Source organism: Daucus carota, chromosome 8, assembly GCF_001625215.2.
Source record: "Daucus carota subsp. sativus chromosome 8, DH1 v3.0, whole genome shotgun sequence".
Classification (NCBI taxonomy): domain Eukaryota; kingdom Viridiplantae; phylum Streptophyta; class Magnoliopsida; order Apiales; family Apiaceae; genus Daucus; species Daucus carota.
In genome coordinates this window covers 10239078-10260155 of record NC_030388.2, presented here as the reverse complement: position 1 = coordinate 10260155, position 21078 = coordinate 10239078, and the positions used below count along the sequence as shown (strand labels likewise).

The window sequence follows — 21078 nt, the reverse complement described above, 5'->3', positions numbered from 1 at the left end:
GGAACGTGTTTTTCTCCCTAGTTTTTATAGTAAAAAAGGAAACTCTACAACGCCAATAACAAGTAAAGATGGTTTTAAATTAGGGCAAACTAACATGTCAAATAAGGACATAAAACATAAATTTGGGACCGAAAGAATAGTATTATTGTTGGAAAATATGGGTATAAGTCACATATTGGTAAGTCATATTTTGAGCATTATGACTAAGATATGTGTGAGATATGATGATATTATCTTAATAATGGAAATTATTTTTTCTATTGGAATTTGTCTCAAATATTATGGCATAGATTAATTTAATTTTGTTTCAAATTAATTGATATGGTGTATATCTTGATATATTTCAATCTGATTCTGTTTCAGATTATTTATGGAATAGAGTAGCGTGCAAATATTACACTGATTTCATAATTAATGATATTTAATTATGAAAAACAGTAGCGCACAAGTCTCTCTGCACCTATAAATTCTCTTATAGGTTGTACCGTTTGTATCATCTAAACACAACCTCATCTCTCTCTCAATACCACAACTCTCCTTCTCTCTGGTGATAGTTCTCTTGCTCGATTTTAGCTCGCCAAAGGTGCCGTTATTGATAACGACGCCGCAACCTCATTTTATCTCGGGAGGCTATCGACTCAACACATACGGTGAGAGGCGAAATAGCTTTAAGGAGACAGTTTCGACTGGACTCGAAGATTCGTATCTTTTTTAATATCTTTCTGTATTTGTTCTTCACTTTTATACATGATCTGTAACTCGCACACACTTTTATTTGATTGTAATATTCGCAGATTGTATTCACAATCTTAAAGCTATTTATTATTTATATGCGACTGATACATCTGTCTCTTCTTGTTTGTGAATTAACAGATTAATGAAGAAAAAAAATATGAACAACGCGCTAAATACGACGGCATATCCCCACGCATAGATCGTCGGATTCGATGGGGGTCAGCAACTGACGCCTAACCCTAATGCACATATTGTAGTATCTGATGGGGGCAAACGTTGGTTGGACATGCACCTCCGGGGCATGTGCCCATGGGACACACTGTCGTTGGACCGTTTAGTGTACCCTTCGGACAGACTCCGCCAGGTTTTGGACCAACGATGAATACTGCACCCTTTGCACATGTTGTGCCTACAGTTTCTAATAGGCCTACTGCATATAATGAGAAACCTGATAAGTTCAATGGATCGAACTTCAAACATTGGCAGCAAAAGATGTTGTTTTATTTGACCACGTTGCATCTGGACTGCTACCTTAAGGAAGAGGTACTGTTGCTCACTGATGAGGGCAACGTGCAGTATGCCGCTGATGCTTGGGAGTAAGCCGACTATATTTGTCGGAATTATGTGCTCAACTATCTAGTTGACTCGCTGTACAACGTGTACAGCACAAAGCAAACAACTAAGGACTTATGGGAATCACTTGAACATATGTATAAATCGAGGACGCTGGGCTAAGAAGTGGATAATTGGCTGCTTTCTTGATTATAAGATGGTGGATTCCAAGACTGTGGTGAGTCAAATGCAAGAACTACAGGTGATCATTCATGAGATTCACACTAAGGGAATGGTCAAAAGCGAGTCTTTCCAAGCAGTTGCTGTTATTGAAAAGCTTCTATCAGGATGGTAAGATTTCAAGAACTACCTTAAGCACAAGCGAAAGGAGATGTATATGAAGGATCTAATTATTAGACCTCTTATTGAAGAAGACAACAGGGGGTCCGAGAAAAAAGTGAACGTTGCCACTGAAATGGCAAATATGGTGGAGCATGCTCAAAGCTCCAAGCCCAAGAAGATCAATTCTGAAAAAGGGGCAAAGCTGGCACCCAAGGTAGGGATTTCGAAGCAGTCAAAGTTTCAAAGTAAGCGCTTCAACAGTGACAAAGTGGGGCATAGGTCTGCTGATTGCAGGAAGCCAAAGAAGCCCAACAAGAAGAAAGAAGCAAACATGGTGGATTATATCTTTAGGGAGATAAGTGAGATAGACCTCTGCGCTACAGTCTCCAAAGTGAATCTGGTTGGTTCAAATCCATGTGAGTGGTGGATTGATACTAGTGCTACTAGCCATGTTTGCTCAAACAAGGCGATTTTCTCTAGCCTCTAAGTTTCCGATGCCGGTGGGAAACTTTACATAGGGAATTCAGCAACTTCTACCATTAAAGGGGAATGCATTGTGATTTTGAAGATGACCTCTAGGAAGGACTTGACTTTGAAGGATGTACTCTATCACTACACCATAAGTGACCTATTGTAACAAATAATTTTGGTGTTACAAGATAAAATGTTACCATAGGTGCCTTAAAATGAATTTTGTGTACATATGCCTACACCATTTTTTAGTGTAACTATAGGTAAACTTTAGTGTAATCATAGATGTAATGAGACATCTATGGTAACATTTTATTTGGTGTTATCGTTGATTTAAAAAAAGTGTAACTGAAAAATGAAATGTTTGAGCGGCTACAATGAAAACAAGAGAGCGGGAGATTGAAAATAATTAAAAACAAAACATATATGTCGGGGAAAATTTATCACTCTTGACTTTCACTATCTCTATAGTTGTTCTCTCCACTCTCTCTCAGAGTCTCAGTCTCGTCTCCCTTGCTTTCTCAACCCTTTTTATATCAATTATTTTGTTGTTTCAGCATTTGTAATTGAAAATCTTCTCAATTGATTGGATCTAGGCTTTGGTTTGATGGGCTTCAAAACAGGGCTTCTTAAGATTAGGGGTTTTGTATTTTGAGTTCAATTGATTGTATTTCTGCACTTAAACTTAAATTAATGGATCTCTCTTTTTGATTCCAGGATTTTGGAGCTTGGTATTCAGTGGATTGGGGATTTGCTTTGAGGTCTAGAGCTTTGGAGGTCTGGTGTGTGGATCTCTCTTCTGTTCGAGTTTTTTAGGTGAGTTCTAAACTTCTGATCCAAAAGTTTTCATTCTTAGGTGTGTACAACTGCCAGCCAAGTGCCTTCGTATTAGTAGATGGCCAGATTTTCTGAATTTAATTTTGAAGCATTTATGCCCTTTCAATTTATCAGTTAGTTATTTGTCTTTTCGTAAGATTTGGTTTTGGTAATCATGGCTTTCATGTGTATTTTTTTGCCATTAGTCTTTCTCCTGCTGTTAATTGTCCCTGTATTTCTGTTTAGGTTCAAACATGCCCTGCACCCCGGAAGCAGCTGATGTGTTAAGGAAGTGTAATGTTCTAATTGCTCCTTCAGTGGCTGCTGGTACATGAGGGGTATATATATATATATATATATATATATATATATATATATATATATATATATATATATATATATATATATTACATTTATTCCAAGTTCAATTTTTGTTGATTCTTATACGGCATGTTTGTCAAATAACCAGTTATCGTATAGTTTCTCTCAAAGTGTACTGATCATTTTTCTATGTGTACCTTTTAATTTAATACATTATTAATGTTTGTGTGGTAAAATGTAATGAATATTTGAGGATGTCCAGTGCTCGATTATGATTAATATAAAAATATTTAATCTGACCTTGGGCAGTGGGTTTTGCGATTTTAAGTGTTCAGTAATAATTACTTGAAGTAGAATATGAATAGAATGAATACACAAGAAGATGATATTCTTGGCCCTATATATCTGTTGCTTCAGTTTTGTTTATATTTTTAAGTAGCATTAACCACAACTTTGTGATGCCTAAATATATTGATCTCTGGTCTGCAGGTTGTTGCTGGGAAATACGAACTTAAAGAGACCAATGTAAATTGGTCCCCTGAGGACTTTGAATCTAAACTTCAGGTAAGGCATAGTATCAAGTGTGTGTTCTTCATGTCTACCTAACGATTTTTTTTTGTTTATGCTGAAAAGCTTTAAGAAAAAAATTTACTGGACACCTTCGCTCTATATTTTTTCTTTTCCATAGTGCAAAGGTGGAAATTCAGGAGAGAAGGCATTATCACTTCTCACTGAGCATGATGGGTAACTCTGAATCTCTCTCTCTTATTTGACCTTTTAAAAACTTTTTATTTATTAATTCTAATGGAACTTGGAAGTAGTATAATATGAAATGTTGCAGGAATACCGCTACATGGAGCTGTCATCGAGCTAAATGTGGGTGGAAAGGGGGTCTGAAGGTGAAAATTTTGGTCTTTGTTTTTTTTGACAAATTGTTGTTTTTTAGTTGTCTTGCTAAGTGTAAATTTCTTATATGATGTATAGTTGCGCCGATCTAGCTTACACAATGAACTGTAGGCTCTGGCAGGTTTGAAGTCGAGTTATAAAAAGATGAGTGGGACTACTACAGTAAAGAAGATAAGGAAGATCACGGAGCATGAATTGAATTTACAGCCTCTGTCTGATCCGGTAGCTTCTTTTTTACTTTCTCTTTTAACTTACACAGTTGATTGTAGTATTGTACTGCGGGGAACATCCTGTTCTTTTATATTGAACTTCAAATGCTATGAAAATATGTTGAGTTCTTCAGAAAAGAGTCATAACAACTGTTTTTAAATCGTGACTTTTGAAAATAGAGAAAAGAACAGAAAATGAGGTGGAGCTTGTAATGTTCTTTTATTAAAGAAATTTTTAATAAGAAAGAGAAATAAATCTTCCTTTCTTCTCTAAAATGAACGATGAAAATAAAATATACTTTGTGTTCATTGCCTAATTCAATATCAATCTCAAGACATATTTGTTAGTATATCTCTAAAAGGTGACTGCCCCTTTTCTTTTAATATCCATTTTTCTCCTCTCACTTTTAAAATTATATTTGTGTGGCTCATAATACATACTCTTCGTAATCAATTAAAATCACTCCATCAGCAACTTATACAATTATCTCACACTGAATTTAATATTTGCTGGCAGGAAGCTATGAAACAGACATATCAGAGAGCTCTTAAAACAGCAACAGATTTTACTTATTAATCCAGATTGATCAACATATCCATTTAACTCGCCCTCTGTGAATTGGGTTGTTTCGGGTAGGGTGCTCTAGAAGCATTTGATGCTCAACTTGATTATCTTTGTTATTTTCTTATTATATGGCCTGTCATCTCAGCAAATTCTTTTTCTTTTTATTTTAATTCTGAAGGTTTTGATAGACATGGGTCAATCAATAAGCAAAGAGGTCCAGTTTGTCTCCTTTCATACAGTGTCCAAAGGCTATTGGGGAGAATGTGCCAAGCAGATCTTGACACGGAAGCAAGACCGAACTTATGCTTGTCGCAATTCTACTCTCTTTTGTTTAAAATTAACTCGGTTAACTCTAGTAATTAACTCATGTTTATGATGTATTTAGTTTCAAGCACCAGTACTTGTTTTGGTGTGGTTGTTGGTTGGTATAGCTAGGCTTGGACATCTGTTTTGGTACTTATTGGAATTGTGTTTGTTGTTGGATATTGGTTGGTAAATTTGAAATGGGGAAGTGCTATTTTCAAATGTTATATTGCCTTTTTTTTCCCTATAAAGTGTTGGCAAAGAGTCTTGTAAAGTGTAGCTATTGTTATAAATGGATCATATTTCATTGTTGCTAAATATCAAAAAATGTTGGTAATGATATAAAAAATGTAGGTAAAGGTAGAAAGGTTTATATAAAAATGTAACCATAACACCAACAAGATGTTGCCATTGATAACTTAGTTTTTCAAAGTTTAATGTTACAGTAGCACAAATGGTGTTACCATAGACCTATAGTTACATTTCATTTAGTGTTACCAAAACAAATAAAAGTGTAGGCATAGAGGTGTATGGTTACACTTTTTGAGGTGTAACCAAAAAATGACAATGTGTTACCTTAGACCCCTATGGTAGCACCGATTTTAGTTACGATCCTATTTTGTGAAAAAGTGTTACCATAGCCCTTTTTTGCACTTTCAGCAACACTTTCTGGCCTTTATTCACACTTTTTTGGCTGTTACAATAGGCCACTTATGGTGTAGTGTATGTGCCTGATATTTGCAAGAACCTTGTGTCTGGTTCCTTGTTGAATAAACATGGCTTTCGTATTATAATAGAGTCTATTAAGGTAATTTTGCTTAAGAGTGGTATGTTTGTAGGCAAGGGCTATGTAACGGATGGGTTTTTTAAGCTCAATGTGATGTCCGTTAGGGACGATGATGAAATAAAGAATTCTTCTCTGCTTACTTGCTTAAGTCTCCTAATTTATTGCATGTTAGATTAGGACATGTAAATTATGACACTTTACGAAGATTAAGTGCAAAAGAATACATGCCAAAACCAACTATCGATTCAAAACATAAGTGTGAAACTTGTGTTGAGGCAAAATTAACGAGATCATCATTTAAACGTGTGGAAGGGAACACCAAAGTGCTAGACCTAATACATTGCGATGCATGTGATTTAAAATTCGCTCCAAAAAGAGGTGGAAACAAGTATTTTATTACATTCATAGATGATCGTACAAAATACTGCTATGTATATCTACTGAAAAGCAATGATGAAGCTATAAATAAATTTAAAATCTATAAGGAAGAAATTGAGAGACAATCAAACGATACGTAGCGATCGTGGAGGCGAACATGTTGAACAGTTTGACAAATTCCGTTCACAACATGGTATAATCCATGAGATCACTACACCAAACTCACCTCAGTCAGATGGAGTGGCTGAGAGGAATAATCGCACTTTCAAGGAGATGATGAATGCGATGTTGTTAAGCTCTGGACTTCCGCAATCGATGTGGGGGTAGCCATCTTATGCGCAAATACTATTTTAAATATTACGATTCGTAAGAATAAGGTTATGAGTCCTTATGAAATGTGGATGAAAAAGAAACCAAGTTACCAACACCTGAAAGTGTGGGGGTGCCTTGCAAATTTACTGATCCCTACACCTAAAAAGGTGAAGATTGGTCTGAAAACTTAGGATTGTATCTTAATCGGATATCTTCCATATAGTAATGCATATCGATTTCTTGTTCATGATTCTAAGATTCCTGAGATTCAAAAGAACATGATTATGTAATCAAGGAATGCCTCATTCTTTGAGACTACGTTTTCTTGTAATCCAAGAAACGAGCACCCTACGATGTCTAAACGAATTCATGAATCAATATACGATAATAACGAGAGTGAAGATGGAAATATGGGGGTAGTGAGAAGGAGCAAAAGACAACGAACAGAGAAATCCTATGAGTCTGAGTTCCTGACCTATCTACTAGAAGAAGGTGACCCGAAAACCTATAAAGAAGCGGTTACCTCACCTTATGGACCTATGTGGAAAGAGGCCATCAAGAATGAAGTTTATTCAATTATGCAGAATCATACTTGGGAATTAGTGGACCTGCTAAACGGTTGTAAACCATTAGGCAGCAAGTTGGATTTCAAAAAGAAGTTGAAAACCGAGGGCACTATACAAGGCCAGACTTGTAAATAAAGGATACAAGCAACATAAAGGCCTTGATTACTTTGATACATATTCTCTGATAACGAGAATAACGTCAATAAGAGTGATGTTTGCTATCGTTGCAATGCGAAATCTAACTGTACATCAAATGGATGTAAAAACAGCTTTCCTAAATGGGGATATAGATGAGGAAATATCTATGGAACAACCTGAAGTGTTTGTTGTCCTTGGACAAGATAGAAAAGTATGTAGATTGGTAAAATCATTGTATGGTTCGAAGCAAGCGCCTATGAAATGGCATGAAAAACTTTGTTTCAGATTAATGGTGTATATCTTGATATATTTTAATCTAATTCTGTTTCATATTATTTATGAAATAGATCAGCTTGTAAGTATTACACCGATTCCATAATTAATGATACTTAATTATAGAAAAGAGTAGCGCACAAGTCACTCTGCACCTATGAATACTCCTATAGGTTGTAGGGTTTGTATCATTTAAAAACAACCTCTTCATCTCTCTCAATACCACAACCCTCCATCACTCTGTGATGTGTTATTTTATAACTAACCGCAAGCGCACGGTGTCTGTTGTAGTGCAGACTAGCAAATGCGGGTCGTATCCTCAAGGAGACAGATGCTATCAATTTTTATTCAGTTAAAGTCGATTGTTTCAAGAGCAAACGATGAGTAAAAATATTTAACTAACTAATATAACTAAATTAACACTAACTAATAAGACACAAAAATAATATATTAAAAGTCCAGGGCAATCAGGTCCACCATGCTTACACAATGACCGGCTCTAAGCTAAAGCAATTAAAGTGGTCAAATAACAAGAGTATGTTAATCTCTCTCAAGCATCAACACTCTCGAAACATGATTACACGTATAATCACTTTTAGTAATTCAATTAATCGGGTAATTAAAGCAATGTTAATCTCTCTCGAGTATTAACGCTTTCATAAATCCAATGATGCTCTCGCACTCAAATTCAAATATGCTAATCGTATGTGTGCCTCTAGTAGTATATCTCTCGATCATACTCCTATTCGCAAGAATCAATTCATGATATCGGCCGATTACACAAATCAATATTAAAACATATCAATTAGAATTAACCAATTAATCAAATCACTGTAAAATCATGCCAACATAATAATGCAAACATGGCTTCCCCTTAAACCCTAGAACACACTACTCGATACTAATTAAACAAGCAAAACAACTAGTAGGATAAAGAGACATAATTAAATTAACAAGAAAACTAGAGAAGAAAACTTGTAACCTTCATTGTTGTCACCCCAAGAAAAGTCATAGTTCCCCCATCCTCTCTAACCCTAATTCTAATATAATATTGTACAATGATAAAAACTGATCTATCTCTCCTCATAAAAGTCTTTTAATATTTAAAACTAATATATAAAATAAAACTCCAAAACCAAGTAGGATTTAGTCTCAAAATTCGCAGCTTTCTGTTCTGTCCAGTTTTCGGGCCTTTACAGTTGGACTTTGCTTCTTGGACCACTTCTGAATTAAAGAGAATTTCAAGGGCTTCGCGTGGGCTGTAAGATCGTCCAATTCTGACACCCGGAACTCAAGATATGGCCCAAACAGTGTAGAAATCGGGTAGAACCCAATAAATCCGAATTTTAGTAGAAATTAGCTACAAAATAGCTATTTTAGCTTCAAATCCTTCTCAACTTGGAATTCTTTATTTCCTACAATAAAACAATAAAATCTATTAAATAAATATCCAAATCAGTGCAAAATATAATTAAATATGAGAATAAAATCATATAGAATATATATAAAAATATATACTATCAAACATCCCCACACTAAGCTTTTGCACGTCCTCGGGCAAATAAGCGAAATAAAACTAAATCCTAACTAACTGACACCACTTTCGTAGATGACACGATTGCATTGAGCGTATGCAACAAGCCGTTAAACCCCTAGGCAGCCCTAGTAGGACGAGTTTTGTCTCGTGAGGGTTTATAGTGAATCTACCCACAAAATTCATTATTTTCTACCATGTCTTAAACATGCAACTACTATGAATGCAAACTAAATGAATATGCCTAAAAACAAATCATGAAAGTATCAACCTCGTCAATGTATAATCCTCAGAATAAGCAACAAGCAAGGATTTCATCTATCTCACACATTAGTCAAACAACTCTTCCACTGCAAGTACGGAGTGCATCGTGTGTGCTCAACATGCTCTCTAGTGAAACAAAACAGAGATCAACAGAATTCAACAGAGTCTGAATCATGAGTCGTTTATAAGAATAATGCTTAAACGCTTCGTTACATTAGAGTCAACTACAGCTCAGGGTCGCAAAAGAACTTCTATGCCTCTCTTACTTTTTTCTATATATATTTTTTTTATTCTTTTTTTTTTCATGCTCGGTCTAAGGTCGGGACGCTTCTCAGGGTAAGTGAGTTACGACCACCATAAGACTTTGCTAGAACATTTTTTTTCTATTTTTTTTAAGTCAAGTAATTCTCCAGTAACCAAGGGTTATGAAAAGTCACCAAGAAATTTTTTCTAGTACAATTGCACTTAATACCAGCACAAGTACATGGATCCTCCCTTTCAAAATTTATCACCCGTTGATCTCAAAGGAGTACTCGATACTTTATTTGCAATATTCTATTTTTTTTAAGAAAGGCATATACATCCTAAAGCTCCCCTAAACTTAAGATTTACATACTCTAAGCTCAAAAGGGAATAGTCAAAATTCTACACTCGACTCATAGATAAAACTCAAGAATTAAGTTAGTCTAAATCTTGTCTCTAGAGCATTTTATAGTGCATTTAAAATTTCCGCACAAACAATTTCTAAGCATGCAAGACATCACATATGATCAAGACTACTAGCCAAGAAATTATTCAAATAAAATCATCACAAGAAATTAACTTGGTATTATTTACTTTCATGAAATATGCAAGCTAAATGAAATAGAAAAAATAAAAAAACTACTAAAAAAATGCATACAAAATTAATAACTACATGCTCTAATTTAAATGCAACTAACATGAATTCTCTAATTTTCTAATTTTTTTTGAATTTTATAATAAATAATTTTTTTTTTAGTTTTTTTAGTCATTGAGAAACCATCCCCACACTAAAGTGGTTCATTGTCCTCAATGAACAAATATGAAAGATATATAAAATATATTAATATAATTATATAATATTAATTAGAAAGAAAACTCCCCTGAAATTGCTTGAAATGGCTCTGGCTTTCTAAGAGTTTTATTGAAGTAATGCACTTCCCAGACAAATGCATTGGTTGGCACACCGGTTGGAATGTGGCTCCTAAATTCCTCCTCCCTTCCAGAGGTGCAAGGTTCAAATCCTACCAGCCTCATTTCTTTTTCATACACCCAACAAGTGCTGAATTTGGCTAAGTGGACTGGGCTGCCATGTGGGCTAGTGGATTGGAAAAGAGCTGTTGGGCCGGATCACGTAATAAAGGAGTATAGGCTTGGCAGAGGAAAAAAAGATTTCAGCTCTTCACACATGAAAAACAGAGCGCTGAAACAGTAGTGAAACAGAAGCTTTAAACGCCAGTGTCATAAAAAGTAATTGCCGGTTTAAGCAGTCTGTCATGTCCTGTGCGCGCTGAGGAAGACAGAAGCTCTGCACCGTGGAGTAGAAAAAAGAAAACGCCGGTTTACACCTCTGAAAAAAACACACGCCTTGCTTTTTTTTTTTTTCCATTTTCTTCTTTCAAAAACAATTCTTCCAAACTTTAAATAAAACACTGAGTGTTTTAAATAAATTCAGCTAATAAATTACCTGAAACACTTCATAAAAATTCATCAAGGCATCTTGTGGGAGTAAAAAAAAAAGAAAAAGAAATTCTAAAATCCTAAGAAAATTACAAAAATATATTATATAATATAATTAACTTACAGAGACCTTGGGTTGCCTCCCAAGAAGCGCCCTTTTAAAGTCACTAGCTTGACTTTTTCAAACCACGTAGAAATAAACGTGGAGTATCCACCTTCTCGAACAAAACCTCGCCGCCACTAATAATATCATGAATATAATTAGTTGTTTTGATCCTGCAAAAATTCTCCAAACAAGCATTATTAAATTTAATTGTCACATTAAAAAATAATAATTGAGCAAGAGATTTCAAAATTTTGGAGAAATTTGTGACAAAACAACGATAAAATTCACAGCCAGAAAAATAAACCCCCTGAATATTCACACGAGGTGGAGGCTCAGGTGGCGGCTTTTCGAAACTCCTCACTTTCTCAGGAGCTAGTTGAATTTCTTGGCTTCTCACATCAATGAATAAGGGATCAGTGTCACTTTCCCCATCTTCCGAGAATTTAAGTACAAGAGCCTTTTGGAATAGATCACCCACCAAATTTTGAGAAAGATTTCCTAGGACAATTCTTGACATCTCTTCAACCCTGAAACATGTATTCTCATGCACAAGAGTAGAGGTTGGAGTAAAAGCAAATTTATCATTATCAAACCATTGATCCACTTTACTCATGTCATCCATCCGAGTAAGCATTAGTATTTCAGGCACATATGTTGGATTAGACACAAGAACCAATTTTGCATTGCTTTCCTCGCTAACCCCATCATCAAGCACGTGGTCTACAACAACAACACCATCAATTTCATCATATATGGCACGATCCTCCTCTTTATCAGTAGGCACATCATCAACACAGATCGAGAAATTATCACACTCTTCATCACTTGCAAGTATGACAGTATTTATGCCCATCTCTGGTTGAATAGATGGAGAGGGTGAGGGGGATTCGGTTTGCCATGTAGTGGAAGAACTAGCCAACTGTGCAATTTGAACCTCCATCATTAGATTTTGAGTTTTTAGCTCATTGATCTCCTGCATCACTTCTTTCAACATCTCGTTAGTTTTTTCAGCTTCCATAGCCACATCAGTCAGAGAAAATTGTGGCTCTTCCAGTAGAGAATATTGATATTGTTGCAGTGGCTCATACTGCTCTTCATAATATTGTTGTTGAAACTGCGGTTGATCATGATATGAAAAATTCTGAAAACCATTATCCGTGTAGGAGAAAGTCAGTTGATCCATCCATTGTTGATCACAAGTGTTAGAATACTGATTGTGCTCATATCCTTCTTGATAATCATTTGTTGGTCCCAACTGAATATTTTGAGAATTGAAAATATTGTACAAGCATTCATAATCATAATGACCCTGAACACCACAAACTTGACAGAAGTTGTAAGTCTTCGGGGCAACTTGTGACATCTCATTAATACTCATCGGATACATAGTAGGCTCTGTAGCATTCAGTGAGGCATTATCATGAGTATATGCCTCCACCATGGAAGATAGACGTGCAAAATTATCAGCTCCCTCCATTGTAAACCTGCACAAACACAACAAAGCCAAGAAACGCAGTAATATCTACCTCACTTGGAACGAAAGTCCCAAAAAGGCAAAGGAAACAATCTAAATAACCAAACAAAATCAATAGAAACTAGCCGTCTCCCCGGCAGCGGCGCCAAAAACTTGATGTGTTATTTTATAACTAACCGCAAGCGCACGGTGTCTGTTGTAGTGCAGACTAGCAAATGCGGGTCGTATCCTCAAGGAGACAGATGCTATCAATTTTTATTCAGTTAAAGTCGATTGTTTCAAGAGCAAACGATGAGTAAAAATATTTAACTAACTAATATAACTAAATTAACACTAACTAATATGACACAAAAATAATATATTAAAAGTCCAGGGCAATCAGGTCCACCATGCTTACACAATGACCGGCTCTAAGCTAAAGCAATTAAAGTGGTCAAATAACAAGAGTATGTTAATCTCTCTCAAGCATCAACACTCTCGAAACATGATTACACGTATAATCACTTTTAGTAATTCAATTAATCGGGTAATTAAAGCAATGTTAATCTCTCTCGAGTATTAACGCTTTCATAAATCCAATGATGCTCTCGCACTCAAATTCAAATATGCTAATCGTATGTGTGCCTCTAGTAGTATATCTCTCGATCATACTCCTATTCGCAAGAATCAATTCATGATATCGGCCGATTACACAAATCAATATTAAAACATATCAATTAGAATTAACCAATTAATCAAATCACTGTAAAATCATGCCAACATAATAATGCAAACATGGCTTCCCCTTAAACCCTAGAACACACTACTCGATACTAATTAAACAAGCAAAACAACTAGTAGGATAAAGAGACATAATTAAATTAACAAGAAAACTAGAGAAGAAAACTTGTAACCTTCATTGTTGTCACCCCAAGAAAAGTCATAGTTCCCCCATCCTCTCTAACCCTAATTCTAATATAATATTGTACAATGATAAAAACTGATCTATCTCTCCTCATAAAAGTCTTTTAATATTTAAAACTAATATATAAAATAAAACTCCAAAACCAAGTAGGATTTAGTCTCAAAATTCGCAGCTTTCTGTTCTGTCCAGTTTTCGGGCCTTTACAGTTGGACTTTGCTTCTTGGACCACTTCTGAATTAAAGAGAATTTCAAGGGCTTCGCGTGGGCTGTAAGATCGTCCAATTCTGACACCCGGAACTCAAGATATGGCCCAAACAGTGTAGAAATCGGGTAGAACCCAATAAATCCGAATTTTAGTAGAAATTAGCTACAAAATAGCTATTTTAGCTTCAAATCCTTCTCAACTTGGAATTCTTTATTTCCTACAATAAAACAATAAAATCTATTAAATAAATATCCAAATCAGTGCAAAATATAATTAAATATGAGAATAAAATCATATAGAATATATATAAAAATATATACTATCAAACATCCCCACACTAAGCTTTTGCACGTCCTCGGGCAAATAAGCGAAATAAAACTAAATCCTAACTAACTGACACCACTTTCGTAGATGACACGATTGCATTGAGCGTATGCAACAAGCCGTTAAACCCCTAGGCAGCCCTAGTAGGACGAGTTTTGTCTCGTGAGGGTTTATAGTGAATCTACCCACAAAATTCATTATTTTCTACCATGTCTTAAACATGCAACTACTATGAATGCAAACTAAATGAATATGCCTAAAAACAAATCATGAAAGTATCAACCTCGTCAATGTATAATCCTCAGAATAAGCAACAAGCAAGGATTTCATCTATCTCACACATTAGTCAAACAACTCTTCCACTGCAAGTACGGAGTGCATCGTGTGTGCTCAACATGCTCTCTAGTGAAACAAAACAGAGATCAACAGAATTCAACAGAGTCTGAATCATGAGTCGTTTATAAGAATAATGCTTAAACGCTTCGTTACATTAGAGTCAACTACAGCTCAGGGTCGCAAAAGAACTTCTATGCCTCTCTTACTTTTTTCTATATATATTTTTTTTATTCTTTTTTTTTTCATGCTCGGTCTAAGGTCGGGACGCTTCTCAGGGTAAGTGAGTTACGACCACCATAAGACTTTGCTAGAACATTTTTTTTCTATTTTTTTTAAGTCAAGTAATTCTCCAGTAACCAAGGGTTATGAAAAGTCACCAAGAAATTTTTTCTAGTACAATTGCACTTAATACCAGCACAAGTACATGGATCCTCCCTTTCAAAATTTATCACCCGTTGATCTCAAAGGAGTACTCGATACTTTATTTGCAATATTCTATTTTTTTTAAGAAAGGCATATACATCCTAAAGCTCCCCTAAACTTAAGATTTACATACTCTAAGCTCAAAAGGGAATAGTCAAAATTCTACACTCGACTCATAGATAAAACTCAAGAATTAAGTTAGTCTAAATCTTGTCTCTAGAGCATTTTATAGTGCATTTAAAATTTCCGCACAAACAATTTCTAAGCATGCAAGACATCACATATGATCAAGACTACTAGCCAAGAAATTATTCAAATAAAATCATCACAAGAAATTAACTTGGTATTATTTACTTTCATGAAATATGCAAGCTAAATGAAATAGAAAAAATAAAAAAACTACTAAAAAAATGCATACAAAATTAATAACTACATGCTCTAATTTAAATGCAACTAACATGAATTCTCTAATTTTCTAATTTTTTTTGAATTTTATAATAAATAATTTTTTTTTAGTTTTTTTAGTCATTGAGAAACCATCCCCACACTAAAGTGGTTCATTGTCCTCAATGAACAAATATGAAAGATATATAAAATATATTAATATAATTATATAATATTAATTAGAAAGAAAACTCCCCTGAAATTGCTTGAAATGGCTCTGGCTTTCTAAGAGTTTTATTGAAGTAATGCACTTCCCAGACAAATGCATTGGTTGGCACACCGGTTGGAATGTGGCTCCTAAATTCCTCCTCCCTTCCAGAGGTGCAAGGTTCAAATCCTACCAGCCTCATTTGGCTAAGTGGACTGGGCTGCCATGTGGGCTAGTGGATTGGAAAAGAGCTGTTGGGCCGGATCACGTAATAAAGGAGTATAGGCTTGGCAGAGGAAAAAAAGATTTCAGCTCTTCACACATGAAAAACAGAGCGCTGAAACAGTAGTGAAACAGAAGCTTTAAACGCCAGTGTCATAAAAAGTAATTGCCGGTTTAAGCAGTCTGTCATGTCCTGTGCGCGCTGAGGAAGACAGAAGCTCTGCACCGTGGAGTAGAAAAAAGAAAACGCCGGTTTACACCTCTGAAAAAAACACACGCCTTGCTTTTTTTTTTTTTCCATTTTCTTCTTTCAAAAACAATTCTTCCAAACTTTAAATAAAACACTGAGTGTTTTAAATAAATTCAGCTAATAAATTACCTGAAACACTTCATAAAAATTCATCAAGGCATCTTGTGGGAGTAAAAAAAAAAGAAAAAGAAATTCTAAAATCCTAAGAAAATTACAAAAATATATTATATAATATAATTAACTTACAGAGACCTTGGGTTGCCTCCCAAGAAGCGCCCTTTTAAAGTCACTAGCTTGACTTTTTCAAACCACGTAGAAATAAACGTGGAGTATCCACCTTCTCGAACAAAACCTCGCCGCCACTAATAATATCATGAATATAATTAGTTGTTTTGATCCTGCAAAAATTCTCCAAACAAGCATTATTAAATTTAATTGTCACATTAAAAAATAATAATTGAGCAAGAGATTTCAAAATTTTGGAGAAATTTGTGACAAAACAACGATAAAATTCACAGCCAGAAAAATAAACCCCCTGAATATTCACACGAGGTGGAGGCTCAGGTGGCGGCTTTTCGAAACTCCTCACTTTCTCAGGAGCTAGTTGAATTTCTTGGCTTCTCACATCAATGAATAAGGGATCAGTGTCACTTTCCCCATCTTCCGAGAATTTAAGTACAAGAGCCTTTTGGAATAGATCACCCACCAAATTTTGAGAAAGATTTCCTAGGACAATTCTTGACATCTCTTCAACCCTGAAACATGTATTCTCATGCACAAGAGTAGAGGTTGGAGTAAAAGCAAATTTATCATTATCAAACCATTGATCCACTTTACTCATGTCATCCATCCGAGTAAGCATTAGTATTTCAGGCACATATGTTGGATTAGACACAAGAACCAATTTTGCATTGCTTTCCTCGCTAACCCCATCATCAAGCACGTGGTCTACAACAACAACACCATCAATTTCATCATATATGGCACGATCCTCCTCTTTATCAGTAGGCACATCATCAACACAGATCGAGAAATTATCACACTCTTCATCACTTGCAAGTATGACAGTATTTATGCCCATCTCTGGTTGAATAGATGGAGAGGGTGAGGGGGATTCGGTTTGCCATGTAGTGGAAGAACTAGCCAACTGTGCAATTTGAACCTCCATCATTAGATTTTGAGTTTTTAGCTCATTGATCTCCTGCATCACTTCTTTCAACATCTCGTTAGTTTTTTCAGCTTCCATAGCCACATCAGTCAGAGAAAATTGTGGCTCTTCCAGTAGAGAATATTGATATTGTTGCAGTGGCTCATACTGCTCTTCATAATATTGTTGTTGAAACTGCGGTTGATCATGATATGAAAAATTCTGAAAACCATTATCCGTGTAGGAGAAAGTCAGTTGATCCATCCATTGTTGATCACAAGTGTTAGAATACTGATTGTGCTCATATCCTTCTTGATAATCATTTGTTGGTCCCAACTGAATATTTTGAGAATTGAAAATATTGTACAAGCATTCATAATCATAATGACCCTGAACACCACAAACTTGACAGAAGTTGTAAGTCTTCGGGGCAACTTGTGACATCTCATTAATACTCATCGGATACATAGTAGGCTCTGTAGCATTCAGTGAGGCATTATCATGAGTATATGCCTCCACCATGGAAGATAGACGTGCAAAATTATCAGCTCCCTCCATTGTAAACCTGCACAAACACAACAAAGCCAAGAAACGCAGTAATATCTACCTCACTTGGAACGAAAGTCCCAAAAAGGCAAAGGAAACAATCTAAATAACCAAACAAAATCAATAGAAACTAGCCGTCTCCCCGGCAGCGGCGCCAAAAACTTGATGTGTTATTTTATAACTAACCGCAAGCGCACGGTGTCTGTTGTAGTGCAGACTAGCAAATGCGGGTCGTATCCTCAAGGAGACAGATGCTATCAATTTTTATTCAGTTAAAGTCGATTGTTTCAAGAGCAAACGATGAGTAAAAATATTTAACTAACTAATATAACTAAATTAACACTAACTAATATGACACAAAAATAATATATTAAAAGTCCAGGGCAATCAGGTCCACCATGCTTACACAATGACCGGCTCTAAGCTAAAGCAATTAAAGTGGTCAAATAACAAGAGTATGTTAATCTCTCTCAAGCATCAACACTCTCGAAACATGATTACACGTATAATCACTTTTAGTAATTCAATTAATCGGGTAATTAAAGCAATGTTAATCTCTCTCGAGTATTAACGCTTTCATAAATCCAATGATGCTCTCGCACTCAAATTCAAATATGCTAATCGTATGTGTGCCTCTAGTAGTATATCTCTCGATCATACTCCTATTCGCAAGAATCAATTCATGATATCGGCCGATTACACAAATCAATATTAAAACATATCAATTAGAATTAACCAATTAATCAAATCACTGTAAAATCATGCCAACATAATAATGCAAACATGGCTTCCCCTTAAACCCTAGAACACACTACTCGATACTAATTAAACAAGCAAAACAACTAGTAGGATAAAGAGACATAATTAAATTAACAAGAAAACTAGAGAAGAAAACTTGTAACCTTCATTGTTGTCACCCCAAGAAAAGTCATAGTTCCCCCATCCTCTCTAACCCTAATTCTAATATAATATTGTACAATGATAAAAACTGATCTATCTCTCCTCATAAAAGTCTTTTAATATTTAAAACTAATATATAAAATAAAACTCCAAAACCAAGTAGGATTTAGTCTCAAAATTCGCAGCTTTCTGTTCTGTCCAGTTTTCGGGCCTTTACAGTTGGACTTTGCTTCTTGGACCACTTCTGAATTAAAGAGAATTTCAAGGGCTTCGCGTGGGCTGTAAGATCGTCCAATTCTGACACCCGGAACTCAAGATATGGCCCAAACAGTGTAGAAATCGGGTAGAACCCAATAAATCCGAATTTTAGTAGAAATTAGCTACAAAATAGCTATTTTAGCTTCAAATCCTTCTCAACTTGGAATTCTTTATTTCCTACAATAAAACAATAAAATCTATTAAATAAATATCCAAATCAGTGCAAAATATAATTAAATATGAGAATAAAATCATATAGAATATATATAAAAATATATACTATCAAACATCCCCACACTAAGCTTTTGCACGTCCTCGGGCAAATAAGCGAAATAAAACTAAATCCTAACTAACTGACACCACTTTCGTAGATGACACGATTGCATTGAGCGTATGCAACAAGCCGTTAAACCCCTAGGCAGCCCTAGTAGGACGAGTTTTGTCTCGTGAGGGTTTATAGTGAATCTACCCACAAAATTCATTATTTTCTACCATGTCTTAAACATGCAACTACTATGAATGCAAACTAAATGAATATGCCTAAAAACAAATCATGAAAGTATCAACCTCGTCAATGTATAATCCTCAGAATAAGCAACAAGCAAGGATTTCATCTATCTCACACATTAGTCAAACAACTCTTCCACTGCAAGTACGGAGTGCATCGTGTGTGCTCAACATGCTCTCTAGTGAAACAAAACAGAGATCAACAGAATTCAACAGAGTCTGAATCATGAGTCGTTTATAAGAATAATGCTTAAACGCTTCGTTACATTAGAGTCAACTACAGCTCAGGGTCGCAAAAGAACTTCTATGCCTCTCTTACTTTTTTCTATATATATTTTTTTTATTCTTTTTTTTTTTCATGCTCGGTCTAAGGTCGGGACGCTTCTCAGGGTAAGTGAGTTACGACCACCATAAGACTTTGCTAGAACATTTTTTTTCTATTTTTTTTAAGTCAAGTAATTCTCCAGTAACCAAGGGTTATGAAAAGTCACCAAGAAATTTTTTCTAGTACAATTGCACTTAATACCAGCACAAGTACATGGATCCTCCCTTTCAAAATTTATCACCCGTTGATCTCAAAGGAGTACTCGATACTTTATTTGCAATATTCTATTTTTTTTAAGAAAGGCATATACATCCTAAAGCTCCCCTAAACTTAAGATTTACATACTCTAAGCTCAAAAGGGAATAGTCAAAATTCTACACTCGACTCATAGATAAAACTCAAGAATTAAGTTAGTCTAAATCTTGTCTCTAGAGCATTTTATAGTGCATTTAAAATTTCCGCACAAACAATTTCTAAGCATGCAAGACATCACATATGATCAAGACTACTAGCCAAGAAATTATTCAAATAAAATCATCACAAGAAATTAACTTGGTATTATTTACTTTCATGAAATATGCAAGCTAAATGAAATAGAAAAAATAAAAAAACTACTAAAAAAATGCATACAAAATTAATAACTACATGCTCTAATTTAAATGCAACTAACATGAATTCTCTAATTTTCTAATTTTTTTTGAATTTTATAATAAATAATTTTTTTTTTAGTTTTTTTAGTCATTGAGAAACCATCCCCACACTAAAGTGGTTCATTGTCCTCAATGAACAAATATGAAAGATATATAAAATATATTAATATAATTATATAATATTAATTAGAAAGAAAACTCCCCTGAAATTGCTTGAAATGGCTCTGGCTTTCTAAGAGTTTTATTGAAGTAATGCACTTCCCAGACAAATGCATTGGTTGGCACACCGGTTGGAATGTGGCTCCTAAATTCCTCCTCCCTTCCAGAGGTGCAAGGTTCAAATCCTACCAGCCTCATTTCTTTTTCATACACCCAACAAGTGCTGAATTTGGCTAAGTGGACTGGGCTGCCATGTGGGCTAGTGGATTGGAAAAGAGCTGTTGGGCCGGATCACGTAATAAAGGAGTATAGGCTTGGCAGAGGAAAAAAAGATTTCAGCTCTTCACACATGAAAAACAGAGCGCTGAAACAGTAGTGAAACAGAAGCTTTAAACGCCAGTGTCATAAAAAGTAATTGCCGGTTTAAGCAGTCTGTCATGTCCTGTGCGCGCTGAGGAAGACAGAAGCTCTGCACCGTGGAGTAGAAAAAAGAAAACGCCGGTTTACACCTCTGAAAAAAACACACGCCTTGCTTTTTTTTTTTTCCATTTTCTTCTTTCAAAAACAATTCTTCCAA

General features: G+C 35.2%; 1 long non-coding RNA gene across 4 annotated transcripts; it reads left to right on the top strand.

Moving 5' to 3' along the window:
• Window positions 1-2533: 2533 nt before the first annotated feature.
• On the top strand, window positions 2534-5447 carry LOC108199118 (uncharacterized). 4 transcript variants are annotated; one of them, XR_010286208.1, is made up of 8 exons: window positions 2546-2916; window positions 3163-3254; window positions 3727-3801; window positions 3926-3981; window positions 4059-4136; window positions 4255-4365; window positions 4870-4985; window positions 5096-5447. It is a non-coding gene; the product is annotated as an uncharacterized LOC108199118 (long non-coding RNA). The 4 variants fall into 4 exon arrangements; XR_010286209.1 differs by having other exon boundaries at window positions 2534-2916; window positions 4222-4365; window positions 4870-5447; XR_010286210.1 differs by having other exon boundaries at window positions 2535-2916; window positions 4265-4365; window positions 4870-5447.
• The last annotated feature ends 15631 nt before the right edge of the window (window positions 5448-21078 follow it).